The 14,845-nt window shown below is 40.9% G+C and overlaps 1 long non-coding RNA gene across 1 annotated transcript; it reads right to left on the reverse strand.

The window, feature by feature from the left end:
* Window positions 1-13,878: 13,878 nt before the first annotated feature.
* LOC110934904 lies at window positions 13,879-14,845 on the reverse strand. The gene is made up of 3 exons (XR_002588718.2): window positions 14,276-14,845; window positions 14,080-14,205; window positions 13,879-13,991 (listed from the first exon to the last, which is right to left on the reverse strand). It is a non-coding gene; the product is annotated as an uncharacterized LOC110934904 (long non-coding RNA).

Here is a 14,845-nt window from a genome sequence, read left to right on the forward strand (position 1 = left end):
AGTTTGAGTCGGCAAGGATACAATCCTAAAGGGTCGGATTATTGAAAGATAATGAATTAAGTTATTAATGCAAATTATGGTAGGCCCCGCTTTTTGCGGTGACGTTACCCTCGGCTAAGTAGTCTGAGTCAGCAGGGATACAGTCCTAAATAGCCGGGTTATAGTATTAATAGTAGTTAACTTATGAGGGGGTCAAAGAGTTTGGATCCCCGCCATCCAATACCTATGGGCATTGAAGGAGATCCTACTAAATTTGACCCAGGTCCCAAGCAGGACCTCTAAACGCTAAACAAGGGCAAGACCCTTACCAAACCGTTCCCTTAACCCCCGACCAGGTAGCCAACATACCTCCATATAGACCGTGGAGATATGAATGGTGAAAATCTTTTATTTTATATAGACAGTAAAATAATGCCAAGACACCACGGACAAACGATAAGGAAAGATCACCTTCAACATAAGCAACTAGTTATTAAAGTCATTAATACAAAACCAAATAAAAAGTGCAAAAGATTGAAAATAAAAAGTATTATACTAAACACTTGTCTTCACCAAGTGATGTAAGAGACTTAGGCAAACATGGCCTTGATTGTCAAGAACTCTTATGATCAATCTTGGATCCCGAGACTACTCACACACTCTACGATGGACAATGGATGATGGTGGTGGATGATGGTGTTATGGTGGTGGTGGGTGGTGGATGAAGTGTGAGAGAGGTGGTGTGCCAAGGGATGAGATGGAATGAAACCAAGCACCCCTATTTATAGGCTGAACAGAAGGCTGGGCACGGCCCCGTGTCCGCTGGACACGCCCCCGTGCCCGTCTGACAGTCTCTCTCCTCATTAATTGTAATTCGCAATTACAATTAATGCGCCTGCTGTACTTTCACCACGCCCCCGTGCTCACTGGACACGGCCCCGTGGTGGGCAATGGAAGCTTCTACAAGTTTGTCTTTTATGCTGCTTCTTGGGCACGGCCCCGTGCTGGCTGAGCACGGGGCGTGTTCAGGCTTCTGTTTTCTCTTCTTTGCTTTGGAGGATGCCGTTGAGGGTTCGGGCAGTCTACTTTTATTCCTTTTCTTGTATTTATGCTAGAATTAGTTGTCTTTTTGCTTCTTTTGTGAATTTGAGCTCATTTCATCCTGAAAATAAAAAAGGAAGACAAAAACACTCTTTTTCCAACATTAGTACTTAAAAAGGGTTAGTTTTATGCCTTAATTGATGTGATTTATATGTTGCATTTTACACACATCATGCTACTGTGTGCGGATAAGAGAATTACGTGACATTAACTGCATCTGTGATTAAATGCCTATGTGCTTATGTGCTTCTGTGATTCTGTGCTCTATGTGTTTCTGTGCTTCTGTGATTACGTGAATCTGTGGTTTTGTGCCTATGTGTTTATGTGATTCATGCCTTATCATGTTCCTGAGCCTTAGTAAGTAGTAGACGTGTGAGGTGAGATTCGACTTGTTGTGTCTGAGACTTACGACAATGTCTGCTGCAGACCATGTCGTCATCTGGACACCGAACCCCTCTTACTCGCCAAGAAAAGAGAGACAAGCGTCTCGCTGCTATCATCGCCAAGCAAGTGGCAAAAGCTGTGAGCGAGGTGTATGAAAACGTCAGCAAATCGTCTGAGGAGTCGCGAACCGATGCTCCTAAAGATGCTAACAAGACCGCTTTCAGTTTCAAACAGTTCAAGGTATGCGGACCAAAAGAGTTTACCGGAGAAGATGGCCCTACCGCCATGTTTCAATCGTTTGACTCGGTTGAAGTCACTCTGCGCCAAAGCGGCTATCCTGAAAATCTCCGTACCCTAAATGCAACCGGCGTTTTCCAGTCCCGAGCTCTAGACTGGTGGACAGCCGAACGAAACAAACGCGGGAATGATGCAGCTTATGAGCTGACTTGGGAAGAGTTGAAGGCCATCATGATGGACGAATTCTGCCCTCCCCATGAACGCCAAAAGCTGGAAGATGAGTTTTGGAACATCAAGCAGAAGGATGGAGACAACCCTGCTTTAACTGCTCGCTTCAAGTAGCTTGGCATTATCTGTCCCGATCAAGTCAAGACGCCAGACATGGCCATCAAGAAGTACATTCGAGCTCTACCTGATTGTGTTGCTGACTTTGTTCACGCCGCCAAGACATCATCAATTGAGGAGACTTACTTGCTTGCCGCCGAGATCAATGATAAGCGATAAAGTCTGGTTTCTAGGATAAGCCATCCAAGTCTCTGCATCAAGCTACTACTGCACCAACCGCCGACACCAGCACTACTCAACCATCCAAGTCATCACATCGCAAGAAGAAGCACAACAACATCAGCTCCAGCAACAAAAACTGTGCTGTCACAACAACTGCTGCCCCTCTGCAAGCCGTACAGGCTCAGCAGCAGTCTCATCACCGACCAGCCCCAGTGACCAATGCACCGCCAGCAAAGCGTGCTTACACAGGTCCCCACCCGCTCTGCCCGACATGCACATATCATCATCCGGTGGGACTTGCCTGTCGTTTCTGTGCTCATTGCAATCTTTACGGTCATTTCACTGCTAACTGTCGCTACGGTCCTCGTCAAGCCCCAGTTCAAGCCACTGCTCATCAAGCTCTACTCCCAGCCCCTCAAGGACAGCACGCATCTCAAGCGCCCGCGGTCAATGCTCGAGTCTGCTTTGCATGTGGTGACCCTAACCATTTAGCAAATATGTGCCCAAACAGGGTTGTGAAACAAGAGCCCCCGCAGCAGCAGCAGCAGCAACCTCAGCAGCAGCAACAAGCAGCCCGTGCCAGAACCTTCAACATCAACGGTCGTCAAGCTCAGGCTGACAACAACGTGGTTAACGGTACATTCCTTGTGAATGGTATTTATGCATCATGTTTGTTTGATACTGGAGCCGATAACTGCTTTGTGTTGTTTGAATTCGAGGAGCTCCTTAGTCGTAAGTGCTCTTATCTCCCCTCGTCATTCGAATTTGAAGTCGCTACAGGAAGAACTGTCGCCGTTAATTCTGTTCTCCGTGATTGTACTCTCGAGCTCAACAATCATATCTTCCCTATCGACCTTATTCCCATGCAACTCGGAAGCTTCGACATCATAGTAGGCATGGACTTTCTTCGCGAAAACCATGCTGAAGTTGTGTGTTTTGATAAGATGATTCGATTCTCGCTCGCGAATGGTGATCTATTATGTGTGTACGGTGAAACAGCTTCGAAAGGTCTCAAGCTCATGCCATGCATCCAAGCTAGCAAGTATCTCCGCAAGGAATACAGAGCTTTCTTGGCCAACATTGTAGTAGCGGGGAAGGAAAAGAAAAGGAAGGCCGAAGTCAAAGACGTTCCAGTGGTCCGTGAATTTCCTCAGGTTCCCTGATGATCTTCCTGGACTACCGCCAAGTCGTGATATCGACTTTCGTATCGACCTCATTCCTGGAGCTAATCCCGTAGCCAAAGCCCCTTATCGACTCGCGCCATCCGAAATGCGGGAACTTTCGAACCAACTCCAGGAGTTACTTGAAAAAGGCTTTATTCGCCCTAGCACCTCTCCCTGGGGCGCGCCAGTCCTTTTCGTTAAAAAGAAGGATGGGTCGTTCAGGATGTGCATCGACTATCGGGAGTTGAATAAGTTAACCATCAAGAACCGTTATCCTCTACCTCGAATCGATGACTTGTTTGATCAGCTGCAAGGTGCTAAGTGTTTCTTGAAGATCGATCTACGTTCAGGCTATCATCAATTGCGCATTCAAGAGGAAGACATCCCTAAAACCTCTTTTCGTACCCGATATGGCCACTATGAGTTCGTTGTTATGCCATTTGGTTTCACCAACGCACCCGCGGTTATCTGATTAATCGCGTGTGTAAGCCATTTCTAGACCGTTTCGTCATCGTGTTCATCGACGATGTCTTGATCTATTCTAAGTCGAAAGCCGAACACGCGCAACATCTACGTTTGGCTCTCGAGCTACTCCAGGGGAATCAACTCTACGCCAAGTTCTCCAAGTGCGAATTCTGGCTGGAGGAGGTTCAATTTCTGGGTCACATCTTTAATAGTCAAGGTATTCATGTCGATCCCGCGAAGATCGAAGCAGTTAAGAGTTGGATTACGCCTAAGAACCCGTCTGAAGTTCGTTCTTTCCTCGGACTAGCGGGCTATTATCGATGATTTATCGAAGGATTCTCTAAGTTCGTTGTGCCGCTTACCGCCCTTACCCATAAAGACAAGCCTTTTGTTTGGGGAACCGAACAAGAGTCTGCCTTTCAAACCCTCAAGCATATGCTTTGCAAAGCTCCTGTTCTCAAGTTGCCCGACGGAAACAACGATTTCATTGTCTATCGTGATGCTTCCAACCTTGGTCTTGGCTGTGGTCTCATGCAACGGGACAAGGTTATAGCTTACGCATCACGTCAGCTCAAAATCCACGAGAAGAACTATACAACCCGTGATCTCAAGCTAGGCGCAGTTGTTTTTGCATTAAAGATTTGGCGACACTACCTGTATGGTACCAAGTGTACGATCTTCACCGATCACAGGAGTTTATAACACATCTTTAATCAGAAAGAACTTAAAATGCGTCAACGCCGATGGGTAGAACTTCTTAACGATTACGACTGTGAGATTCGTTATCACCCAGGCAAGGCAAATGTTGTTGCCGACGCGCTCAGTAGACGGAGTATTTTGCTCAGTATTCGCAATACCTAAACCCAGCATGATCTCGAAACCCTCATCCGCGAAGCCCAGCATGCTTGTTTTAACGAACGCACCTTGAAGAAAGAGAGGATCTATCACGATGGAGCTCAGCTTGTAAGTAAAGCAAATGGGATCTTCTATTATCTGGACCGAATTTGGATCCCTAAGCGAACCGAATTGCGAAAGATTATAATGGACAAAGCCCACAAATCCCGATATTCTATTCATCCCGGTGCCGATAAAATGTACCAGGACTTTCGTTACAAGTACTGGTGGCCGGGTATGAAACGGGATATTGCTCTCTATGTTGGAAGTTGTCTAACTTGCGCAAGAGTTAAGGCCGAACATCAACGACCTTCTGGCTTACTCGAACAACCTCCAATCCCTATATGGAAGTGGGAGAGTATAGCTATGGATTTCATAACCAAACTTCTGCCCACGCCATCAGGTCACGACAACATTTGAGTTATAGTTGATCGTTTGACCAAATCAGCCCACTTTTTGCCAATACGGGAAGACTACAAGGTAGAACGACTAGCCCGAATCTACACCGACGAGATCATTTGTAATCATGGTACGCCTCGTGACATCATCTCTGACCGTGATGCTCGGTTTACCTCGTGATTGTGAGAAACGTTTCAAGCAGCTCTCGGTACGTCGCTTAACCTAAGTACCGCATTCCATCCTCAGACCGACGGATAGACTGAAAGAACGATCCGTACTCTTGAAGACATGCTCCGCGCGTGTGTCATAGACTTCGGTGGTAGTTGGAACAAATACCTACCGTTAGTCGAATTCTCGTACAACAACACCTATCATGCCAGCATACAAATGGCGCCATTCGAGGCCTTATATGGAAGAAGATGTCGTTCACCTATTGTGTGGCACGAGATCGGTCATTCGCAACTAACTGGTCCCGAGCTACTACAAGAGACGACTGACAAAATCCTCCAGATTCAAGACAATTTGTCGAAAGCCAGGTATAGACAGAAAAGTTACGCCGATAGAAGACGCAAGCCCCTTGAATTTGACGTTGGCGACTACGTACTCCTAAAGGTATCACCTTGGAAGGGTGTGGTCAGATTCGGCAAGAAAGGGAAACTAGCGCCTCGATATGTTAGACCTTTTAAGATTCTGGAAATGATCGGAAAAGTCACCTACAGACTCGAACTACCGGAGGAACTTAGTAACGTCAACCCGACTTTCCATGTGTCAAACCTCCGAAAATGCCTAGCTGATCATGATCTGATTATACCTCTCGACGACCTTCAAATTAACGAAACACTACATTTCGTAGAAAAGCCTGTTGAAATCATGGATCGCCAAACCAAGCAACTCAGACGCTCGCGCATCCCTATCGTGAAAGTCCGATGGGAAGGCAAACGAGGCGCGGAGTTTACTTGGGAACTCGAAAGCGACATGAAGGCTAAGTACCTGCAGTTGTTTAAATGAAGATCTGAAGCGAGAAATTGGTAAGATCATTCACGGTGCTGTGCAGCTTTCAGCCTAATTTCGAGACGGAATTCCCTAAACAAGGGGAGGCTGTAACACCCCGTGTTTTCAAATGTCAAAGTCAAAGTCAAAGTCCAAGTCAAGTTTGACTTCTTTAACTGTAATTTGTCCATTTTAAGTTTTATTATTTGTATTATGTGGAGTAAGTGTTATTAATCAAAGTAATCGAAGTAATCGAATGTATAATCGATGCGAAACGCTTTACGACTGTGAATAGTAGGAAGTAACAATGCGATAAAGTCAATCAGTTAATAATCAAGCTAATCGAATCATCGCTCGAACTCGAAACTTAATTATGCGACTTTGGTGTTATTATAAGTGTGTGTGTGCCTTACGTGTTACCAGTGCGTGTTTACTTTATGTTATGTGTGGTGATCAATCGAATCGAAACTCGAAACTCAATCGAACTCAATCGAAATCGAATTATGATGAATGGTAGCGAAAGGATAGTGTGAAATATAGATGCTTGTATGTAGATATAGTGGATATAGTGGTTGGGATTAAAAGTAATTTGGATAGGAAACTCTTTCGTATTCGTATCGTCTTCAATCGAAATCGAAATATCAGAAATCATCGCACCGAACACTCAAAGCAGGCTGTGAATCGATCAGGCTCCTAGCCGATCGAACAGCCCAGCCGATCGGACGGACTGTCCGATCGAGCAGGCTGTCCGATCGGGATGCCCAGCCCTTTCCCCTTTTGGAAGCCTATAAATAGGCCTGTCATTGTCATTCTTTCCACTTTTGGAAACTCTCTGACTGACCAGCTCGTGCACCCCTTCTTTTCTCAGATTTCTCTCAATCCCGGTGAGTTTTCATCTTAAATCTTGTACTTTCTTGATCAATACACACTCCTACACATTTCTATCTTTCAAATCTTGGTTTCTAACCGTAAAATCATCAAGATCTAAGTATTCTAGGATGATGTCATCATGGTGTTCTTCAAGAACATCATGTTTTGGCCTCAATCCACCAAGAATCACTTGGATCTAGCCGATTTTCACATAAACAAACTAAGATCTATCGCAGATCTGAACATTTACATGGTATGAAGGATTGAAAGAAGGATTTCCAACTTTTTTTCAACTCTTTTACACTCAATGCCTTCAAACCGGTAGAAACGGAGCTTGAGCCAACTCACTAATTATTCTAATGGTTGTGTGGTTCAAGATTCGGATTCTATCTACGAGGTTCACCGATTTCGGGTTAAACGTTAAACTACCGTTCCGAACGTTCACCTGCGGGACTTGGGTGATTCCTGTCCGAGCAGGGGAAACAAGTAAGAACGAAGGTGCCATGGTTCAACTTGTTGTCAAAATACCTCGATATAACATCAAACAATTAGAACAGCCAAGTGTTAGACGAACAGGCCGACCAGGTCAGAATGCTGACCGATCGAACAGGCTATTCGAACGAACAGCCCAATCGATCGGACAAGTCAGTCGATCGACCAGGCCAGCCGATCGGCTAGTAGATGGCCCCCCGCTTCAACAATTTCATGAAGTATAGTATTGAACGAAGTGATCTTCGATCGAACTACGGTTTGGGTTGAATTACTCTTCGAATCATGAGATACTATGCTTCAACCCTTAATCGATTTTTCAACTCGTTCGACGTATTGGAGTGCCACCCGATCGAACATGCTGTCCGATCAGGTGACATCCTGCTGAGGACTTACTACCGAAGTGTCTAACCGATCGAATAACCCGTTCGATCAATCGATCTGAAAGGTAAGGATACTTCAGTGTTCTCAAATACTACAACGAAAACCTCAAAAGGACAAGCCATCATACACAAACACATTCTACTCAAAGGAAGAAACAATCCACTCGAACAGTCCAACCGATCGAGCCTACCGCCGATCGAACAGGCTGTCCGAATGGACTGTCTAACCGAACGAACAACCCGCTCGATCGAACCTACAGTTCGATCGACCAGGCTGTTCGACCCATCATCACTTGTTTCATTTAACGCGTTACTCATCGTTATACTATCGAACTATTCAGGCTAACCCTACTCTCAAGCGCTCCCTTCAATCCATCAATCAATCGCTGTGAGTATACTCGAACCCTTTTTGCTTTAGCACTTTTGGGTGTTACATACGTTACTTATCTAAAATCACAATCGAACACACTACTCAATTATTTAAACGCTAACCGTTCTGCATGTATTACATGACTAAATGAATGCTTGTTGTTATGTTTACACGTGGAATGTTGTCTACCTGCCTTAACGACGTAGTACTATAGTTTGGACTCAGCACCCGTTCACACGGGGGTTGTTAAGGACAATTACTTGCATGGATTACGGTGGTAATCATGTATTGCGAACTGTCTCGGACAGTCAACCCGCAGTCATTGGTATCGATAGATCCATGTCGATAATTAACATGCTTCGTTTTCCTCTGTGTACGTGCTGGTTATGCGTAAACTATTTCGAACTCTATATGCTATTTTCAAACTTGTATGCTCACCTTTAATTTTATGTATTGACTTTATTTTAACGTATGTGACAGGCAATTAGGATGCTTATCTGCTAGGAAAGCGAGCTTAGAATAAGCGTCTAGAGCATAGTTGTCTGTAGATCTTGCAGATCGAGTCTCTAGAGGCATTTGAACAATCATATTATTTATATTTGAATCTGAGTTGTCGGAACAGAACATTTGACTAGTTGTTATCTGTAATAATTTGTTTTACTATTTGGGATACGGTATGCGACGTATTAATTAAACTAAATAGTAATGATAGTTGTTGTGGAAACTTCTGGACAATCTGTTTCGCTCAGTGCCATGCCCCGATGATTCCGCCATCTGTTGGGGTGTGACAAAATTGCTCCCAACGTTTGTAACTTTTTGCCATTTTCATCCAAACACTAACTTAGTTTATTTTTTCTGTTAAGTTGAGGATATTTTGATGAAACTGACAAATATAAAACCACAGGGACAATTTTGGCAATTTACTCAAACCCTTTTTAATTTTTTTGTTTAATTATATTTCTTACATATATAATAAAAAAGAATATTCATGGAGTTTTTAGAAAAAAAAATTAATAGTTTTGTCACATAATTTTTATAAATTTTCATCCAAATCACTAACTCAGTTTATTTTTTCTGTTAAGGTGAAGGATGTTTTAAATTTTAAATTAAGACAGAAATTAATTTACAGTTTTATAAAGAGAAAACGTCATTGGTGTGCAACACACAATAATCGATTACAACTTTTAGTATTTATCAGTTGTAGAGATAGAAAAAATTGTAAAACGTTACATGTTTTGTTTAAATGTGTTGAGCACCAAGGAAATATGTTGGTAGAAATAAAATATTTATTTAATTAAGATTACAAGGGTAACTAACTAATACTTATTCTGAGTGACTTAAGTAAAGAAACTTTTGGTTTGTAGCATTATAATTACAATTTGGTGGGTAATTTAAGGTTTAGTAACGATACGTTGTTCAATTTGGGGGGGGGGGGGCACTGGCTTCTGTTTTTCCTTAGGAGCGAATTTAAAAGAGTAGAAGATGAATTACAAACTTGGTACATATGATAAGATTTTTTTATTTGACATTTTTCAATAAGGTCACCAACATTTCAGTTTTATAAAATTTAGAGATTTAAGTAGAATTTATTTTTATAAAACCGATCTATATAAAAAATTAGAAATTAATTTCTATCTTAGTTTATAAACATCCTTCGCCTTAATAGAAAAATTAACTTAGTTAGTGGTTGAATGAAAATTTATAAAAATTATGTGACAAAGCTATTATTTTTTTCATATAAAAATTGCATGTATATTCTTTTTCATTATATATGTAACAAAATTAATTAAATAAAAGAAATTTAAAAGAGTTTGAGTAAATTGCCAAAATCGTCCCTGTGGTTTTATATTTGGCAGTTTCATCCAAATATCTTTAACTTAACAGAAAAAATAAACTAAGTTAGTGGTTTGGATGAAAATGGCAAAAATTTCCAAACGTTGGGGGCGATTTGGTACAAAAGTGTCATTTTGGACGAAAATGGTAAACCTGCCCAAACCTCAGGGACGATTTTGGCAATTAACTCTTGTTATAAAAAAAACAACATGCAATTTTAAAATGCGGGAAGATGATCTGACGGCTGAGATTGAAGCGTATGTAATGTACGATAAGCAATATTGTACAGTACACTTTACCTATATTGTCACGGCCCTCGGCCCCGGTTTGACCCGGTTCAAGAGCCGTGAGACAGGAAACCCCCGGTTTTAACACAGGATCTTTTAATACTAAAAATGCCCGTTTAATATATTACTTAAAGTTTTAGGGATAAAATCCCATAATTTACAATAAGATGATTTCACAAGGAAATCTTTATTTCTCAAAACATGTTTCTTTATTTATTCACATTGAGCCACTTCTCTGAGCTTGTAGTGCTTCACGACACTTTCCTTGGATCACAACAGATCACCTGAAACATGTTTGGAAAAGGTTTTGTCAGCGGGGAAATACTGAGTGAATCATTCAGTTTACTGAAAACATTACGTTTGTTATAATTCACAGTATTAAGAACGATTACAATGTTTCTGATATCAATCCAACTACCCACAGTATTTGTCACTCGACCATCCATTGGCTAGCCCATTTGTCCAATGGAGTCTGTGACTGTGGTCAGATCACCCCTTGGCCACCCGTTTGTCCAAGTGTAACGGGAAACAAGTAATGTATACAAAACCCCACATACCGGCTGTAACTTGGTGATTACAAAGACTTAATCCCTGTAATTATAACTTTGAAAATAATTTGGAGTTTTGTAAAAGAGTTGATAAAAAGAGAATGACTCACATTGCAGAATTAACGAGCAAAGTACAAGCCTACTGATTTGCCCTGATTAACCTAATTTAACAATAATGCACACACACAAACGGGTTAGTAACTAATACAGCAGTTACGACAATTCACGAGATTAAACCCTCACAATGATTTACAAGTGCAATACTTAATAATTCAACGAATTCACGACGAATAACAGAGCATAGTCCGAATTAGAACAGCACTCAAATATTCAAGTCGAAATCACGACGAATAATCAAAGTACAAGCTCAATTTGAGCAGCACTCGGACAATCGTTGGATAGTTATAATCGATCGGACGTTGTATCGTAATAGCGATCGAGTTATTACCCTGATTGCGGCAGCACTTCGTGAATCGTGTGTGTTTTGGAACTGATTTTGCTATAACTCGACGTTCACAGTGAGTTTCTACGTCGTTTCAACTTCCAATTTCAAGTCCCAAGGTCGGCTATTTATAGTAATTTTTTGGGACATGCTTACGGACCGTAAGCCATTTCCCTTACGGTCCGTAAGGGAAGCAGTCTAAATATAGGCTAGCCAGGTTCGGGACTAGCTATGCTGAATTGACACTTTCTTCAAACGAATTTTAGACAGCAGGTATTATAGATAATCGTCAACTAGGGTTTACCCCCTTTGAGTTTTAGGGGCCCTGATCCTGATTCCGATTGTTCTGAAAATTTTAGGGTTAATGCAGAATCACTTGGGTGTCTCAATTAGGGTTTTCTTAATAGGTAATTATTATTCTAAGTATTATTTTTAGTGAGAGTTGTTACATATATATATATATGTATGTATATGTGTGTGAGTGGGGAAAGAGTAGTCACGTCGCTACGCTCATCATGGCTGCTACAACTTTCTCCCCCATAGCGCCCCCTGTATTGGTGTTCGGCGGCGCTATGGGGCGCCATAGCCCACTATACCGCCCCATTACACATGCTCTTACAAATGGTTAAAGCAGGCGCTTCACCACTTAGCTACAAAAGTTTATGTTTTCTATTTTCGAATGACATAATATTTATTTTCAAACGGCATAATATTTATTTTCTTAAGAAAACGGCAAATTGCCTAAAAAGTTAAATCAACTAGTATTTAAGTCCGCGCGCGTTGCGGCGCACAAAAGTTGTATTGTTCTCTAAACTTGCTAGAGAAAAAATAGCAAAGATGGTAAAAAGATTGCAACAAATTGAGCATAAATTGTGTGAATTTATCAAAGACCCATACAACATCAGTTTAAAAATGGCTTTTGGCATCTTGTTCGATGCATTCTACAACATCACATAAACCAATATTCTTTTGAAGCTTGTCTCACCATAGTAAACACGTTTAGATATGACACTTTTACCAATGAACTACAACCAATACATCAGTTTAACCCATTTCACATAAATTAATTGAAATTCTTCCTATTTTAGAACTACTTCAACATGAAATTTGATTTACATGAACAACATATCACAGAAAAACCTTACTTTCCCCAAAATGTCATCACAAAACTCTCAACATCTCAAAAACTCACCAACATATCACAAATTTCGCAATCATAATTAAGAAAAATGAAGAAAGGAACAACAATAATCAAGCATCTGTAGTGGGATATGTGAAAATCCATTTAAACTCCAAATGGAAGAAACTATTCTAACACACGATTGGTAAAAACTGGAAACATACCTAAATCGCAACATTACTCGAACCGGAACCCGTTCCGTGATGAATACTTACTCCCTGTGTAAACAAAAGTCGTGAACCCGCTACTATTGTCGGTGACTCTACCTCGCGTGTTATCTCGGCAAGCGCCAAAGTTGTCATTTTGATTCGTAAGCAACCTACACATTTTGCAACCTCTATTAGTGGGCCAATAAGTACCTTAATCAACAACACACAAGACACATGATAAATAGTTTGAAATGAAACAAAGCACGACTAAAAAAGAGCGCTGACCATGTAATAGCACCCTATTAATTATCTTCCCACAACAATATATGGATGTGGATTATCACTCCAAAGTTCTAAACTGTTAATGCTCACAGGAGAACTTGTGTTTGGTTCCACAATTAAAAAACTACATGTACTCAATTTTAATCCAAGTTGTTAATATCAGTGACATACATCTAGTACCTCAAAGTGGTCATTAAATAAGGTTAGAATGATTTCTACATCATAGCACATGACCATTTTTTCCTGTAAAAAAGTCTTTACTTTTCCATTGCCTTAATGACATACAACAATTAATAGAATTTTAAATAAAAGTACCTCAAGTATATCTAAACACATACCATATCTCGCCCACTTGCACCAGTTAATTTGTCACCAAGATGCAACCTGGCCTCTGAGTTGCAACAAAGTAATGCGGTTGCTGCAAAAAGCGTTATAGTTTTCATAAAGACAACAACAATTGGGAATTAATATATATTAATATTTTAAATAAATCATCTATAACTTTCATCACTGAAAAACAATTCCAAACACGATTTAAAATAGCATCAGTTCTCTTTATCATTATTACTATTATTATTGTTATACAAATACCAATAAATGGTTGTTTCATATCCTCATAGCATCTCCTTTTGTTTGACCATATATATTTTTTATCCATGGCCACCACCACCACTGTCAGTTCCAAGTCCGTAAATTCGGACGTCCAATTAGGACTTCACCCACGTGAAGCTTGTCCACTGTAGACATAAACTCACCTTTGTAACAATCACATTGCTAAGGAAATCGTTCCCCTTGTCAATGGACGATTGTTTATCAGCCTCTTCTTCGGCTAATTGTGATTATCCATTCCTATATTTATAATTTAATGAACAAAAGTCATTAAAAAACCATATCCATAATGATAAAACAAAAAAAAAACTCACTTTAAACATCACTATATAATCAAAGATTCAAAATTAATTGTATATTCAAATAGTTCAGGTTCGCGATATACCTCACTCATGTTAATTTTATCAGACCCACATCCATAATGCTAAAACTGAAAAACTAACACACTTTAAACATAACTATATAATCAAACATTCAAAATTAATCGTATATTCAAGTAGTTCATGTTCGTGATATACCTTACACGTGTTAATTGTATCAGACTCGACCCGTTGACCATTTGCAATTTGGATTGATGGCCTGATCATCATCCAAGCCCTCATCTATTTCCATATCCTTGTTTCTCAATCATCTTCAACCCAAACCTATGTTCAAAACCAAACATCAAAACATAGAAGAGGCCACTGGAACTTCCATCATTTAACGGGTTCTGACCTCAGTTTCTGTGTTGACCGAGTCAAGTCAGTTGAGACCTATTCTTGACTCCCATCACCCATTACCGAAAACGACCTCAACAACTTCAAATCTTCACCAAGCCAAATCACCATGCTTTACCTCAGAACTGTGAACACTACACCTCTGTCGGTGTTCCAAACGGGTGTAACCAGAATTTCACAACCTGTCACCGATTTGACATAAACAGCCCCTAATTCCAACGGTGCCCTACTCCTCGTCACCGTTTCCACACATTTAAACCTGATTACATAACCGGAATTCACATATGTGCCCGGAAGTAGTTCGTGGCTTACCTAATATGTACAGTCGGCCTAGAGAGTTAACGATTCACTTGAAGAACTCCTGTACATACTTCAATCTACTTACCGGATCTTCACCTGGCTCTCCTTGCCGGCACTGCTCCCTAGAACCCTAGCCGTACCTTCAACAGAACACTTGTGTTCACGGAATCAACATATATGATCCTTTCAAGACCCGTTTTGAACCGATCTAACAAAGAATGAAACATGCAGATGGGTTTGGATCTTATCGGGATCTGGTCTAACTTGG

This window comes from Helianthus annuus, chromosome 4 (genome assembly GCF_002127325.2).
Source record: "Helianthus annuus cultivar XRQ/B chromosome 4, HanXRQr2.0-SUNRISE, whole genome shotgun sequence".
Classification (NCBI taxonomy): Eukaryota; Viridiplantae; Streptophyta; class Magnoliopsida; order Asterales; family Asteraceae; genus Helianthus; species Helianthus annuus.